A 3,770-nucleotide genomic window follows, 5' to 3' on the forward strand; every position below is an offset into this window, starting at 1 on the left:
AAGTATGGGTACTATAAATTATATTTTCATATTTTAAATGCAAGCCATGTATGAGATATATTATTCATTGACAGCTTTATTTCAGTAGCTGGCGTACATTGCCCATCGAATGGGATGACATCCATCATTTCAGACGGGGCGAAATCGTTAACATTGAAACCGATCACGTCTCGTATTTCTCATGGAGACGGAACGACGAAGAGAGTTTGTGTATGTATCTTTCATGCGATTCGAGCTATAGCCAGTCTCGCTAGGAACAAGTATTGAGCGTTTTGAGTGACACATTTGTCGCGGAAACCAAAAAAATATACCAATAATGTTCAACGACATCGGATAGTAGTATTCTGATGGGTCTAGCGTTTTAATATTACATCCCCGATGAAGAATTTGAGCCAAGCAGATACATAACAAAATTGAATCCAAAAATCGTCGTGGAACAACTATGTTTCTTTAAGATGCGTTTTATCAGTGTAAATATTTAAAAAAGAAGCAAGTGGAGATGCCGGGGATTGAACCCGGGACTTCTCACATGCGAAGCGAGCGCTCTACCACTGAGCTACATCCCCTCCACTGCCATCAGTCGAATGTAACCATGATAAGATACGCGAATACAACAGGAATACGCACAGATTCAACGAATGTACGGAAGAAGATACAAGAAAATAATATGCTCATCGGCTCATTCATACTACACGGATTCTACTGTGTCATATACACGTGGTTGAAACGATTAATCTACGTTGATTAATAGCGACGTGAGAATTTCCCGCAGCTGTGGTTAATCAAAATCAACAACGAAAAAAGGGTCAGTCAATCACAAAGTGGCGTTTTTTGCGTCACCACGTGTGTAAGATTAGAGTTAGTAAATTAAAAACCATCGTAGCGCCTAACGACGTGCGTGACTGAACAGAAAAAAAAAACTTGAAAGCAGGTTGACCCCAATAATTATGGTTCTCACACCAAGCTGACAACCAGTTACTACAAGTCGAGCAACGCGTAAAAAGGAAGGACTGTTTGACGAAAATCAAAAAGTTGCTGGTATTGCCTTCCCCCATTTGCTGCGCGATTGTTCAAAGCCGTGAAAACCTTTTAAAATTCAAGCTTCGTTTCACGCGCTATGGCCACCGTCAAAAAATCGAAATGCTTATATGGATTTAATTATAGCGATCACTGATAGCTATTAACGGGCTGCACCAATTGCCTCAAATTTATAAATTATTAATTAGCCATCATCGTTGCGGTCTAACGTGACCGGTGCTGACTGACCAAAACAGTAATCCGAACACAATGCCCGATCCGTTCCATTCCATTGCGGTGTTATCGACAAATATGCTTCACACACATTTTAAAGTCCTGTGATGGTGCTGTCAAAGCTATCAACGTATTTGAAATGCATGTCTACACCCGATTCAGCTTCAGCGGTGCCATAGAATCATAATTAACTCGTTTTCGGCCGAACAGTCTTATAATTGAAAGAGTGTTTTTTTTTATTTTGCTGCCCTCGTACTGTTGTTCTAGTGTTTTGTATTGCATTGCATTGTTGGTCGGCATTCGGTTTCAGAATAATTAACGACGGCTACCTCTACCTCCATCGGACTGCGGACAGTTGGTCTCAATCGTGATGATTACGATGAGTTGTACTTCCAACATATTGATTAGATTGTACGATTTTGGAATAACAACTCTCTGCGATCGTGAAACATTGGAATACATAAGTTTTGTTTACAAGAATGCTTAGACGTGGTTTTATTTCATTTCAGAAAATTCAGCTCCACTATGAACTAAAGTAAGTCAATATAAAGCTTAAAAATTTAGGATAAAGCATCATATTAATGATGTTTAATACGGCGAATCGCCAATCTTCGTGCATTGCGATTGCGTGATCCAATGTTCGATCCTCTGATTAGTGGCATTACCTCCCTTTTTCTGGGCTGCTTATTTTGAGCCTCTATTTTATACCTCAGTAAATAACAGAAGAAGATACGGCTACAACCCTTATCTAAGGATAATTATATTAAAACCATTCGCCCTCGAAAACGCTGTGACTCGAGCGAGCTCACGTCATTCACTGAGCAGAACAGGTAGGAATATTTCCTAAGCTGAATATGAATTCAAAGTATCATCTTCGAAACTCAAAACTCGAAACTCGGGGTCTCTGGGGTCAAATGATAGCGCGTCCGCTTAATCAGCAAACAATCGTAAGTTGAACCTCTGAACTACTCATTGATTAATCTTCTAATTGGCATTTTTAAAAATAAAGGTAAATGAACTCTGTGGAACTGGTTGTTGATAAAATAATCAATCGAATAATTCTTGATGATGACATCTACCGTGATGTAAACCGATTTTGAATGAAAAATAAAACTCGTATTATTTGAATACTTTAGATGCCTAGACTTAACCTTTACACATCCATTTTTCCATAATATTTCCACCAAAACACAAAACGCAGGGCAGGAGTACCTATTATCGCAATAGTACCTATTATGGTAATACGAGTGAATTTTTAAAAATTTGGAAAACATATCTATCTTCACTGTTTGCGTTATAATGAAAAAAAAGCTGAATAAATTTCATATCTAATGATCTATAGTAAAATTTATTTATTTATTTATTTTGACTCAACCTCTTTACAACATGGCCTGATTCACACTTTTTATCCAATTAACTCGGTTTGTGGCTATCTCTCTCCAATTCTACGGGCACCCCGTGCTCACCATGTCATGCTCCACTTGGTCTAACCATCTTGCTCGTTGTGCTTCTCGTCGTCTCTTATTATAGTAAAATATATTAACCTATAGCGATTTTGTGTAATATGCATTTAAAATCTCTTAATTTTTCCAAACCGATATAGTGGTTCTCAGATTTTCTTCAAAAGCGGTAATTTTTTTTTGTTTGGGTGACCATTTCCATTTTAGGGTGGTCCGAAAAATCAATTTTTTTGCCAAAAATGACTTTTTTCTAAAATTCATGACTTTCGAACCACTGGACCAATTCAGATGTTCGATATATAAAATTAAAGCCAATTAGCTGGTCTTTTTTGGAAAAACACTACAGTTGCAGACAATTTTAATTATGTTTTCGTTATTATTGGTTTTATTTGTTTTCTATAGTTTTCATGGTCTCGGGACCAAAGGCGCTATATTTTTTTATATTTTTTCTGGAAAGCTGAGGATTTTTCACATAACATATCTCGAAACCAGGGAGGCTTTTTTTCATTTCAAAGTTATGATTTTTCAAAGTTACCCGATGATCTGAAAAATCATTTTTCCCTTTTTTTCCCAAAAATTCCTTTTTTCAAAAATTTATTACTTTTGAACTAATGGACCGGTTCAGATGATCGACATATCAAATTAAAGCCTACTAGCTAGTATTTTTTGGAAAAATAACACAAAATTAATAAAATTATAGTCACATACATCCAGTCTAGTCGCATAGAAATATTGTACGAAAACTGAGAACATGTTAACTTTGAAAAATCATAACTTAAAAAGGAAAAATAAAACCTCTCTGGTATTCGGATATATTGTGTGAAAAAACATCAGCTTTCAGGAAAAAATATAAAAAAATATGGCGCCCTTGGTCCCGAAACGATGTAAGCTATAAAAACAAATATAATCAATAATAACGAAAACAAAATTAATGTTTATTCAAAGTGTAATATTTTTTTCAAACAAGACTACTTGTTTGGCTCATTGGGTTTGATTTGATATGTCGATAATCTGAATCGGTTCAGTAGATCGAAAGTTATGATTTTTTTGTAGTGGAAA

General features: G+C 36.0%; 1 non-coding gene across 1 annotated transcript; it reads right to left on the reverse strand.

The window, feature by feature from the left end:
- Positions 1-494: 494 nt before the first annotated feature.
- Positions 495-566, reverse strand: Trnaa-cgc (transfer RNA alanine (anticodon CGC)). Its single transcript has one exon. It is a non-coding gene; the product is annotated as a tRNA-Ala (tRNA).
- Between the last annotated feature and the right edge of the window lie 3,204 nt (positions 567-3,770).

This window comes from Toxorhynchites rutilus, chromosome 3 (genome assembly GCF_029784135.1).
Source record: "Toxorhynchites rutilus septentrionalis strain SRP chromosome 3, ASM2978413v1, whole genome shotgun sequence".
NCBI lineage: Eukaryota > Metazoa > Arthropoda > Insecta > Diptera > Culicidae > Toxorhynchites > Toxorhynchites rutilus.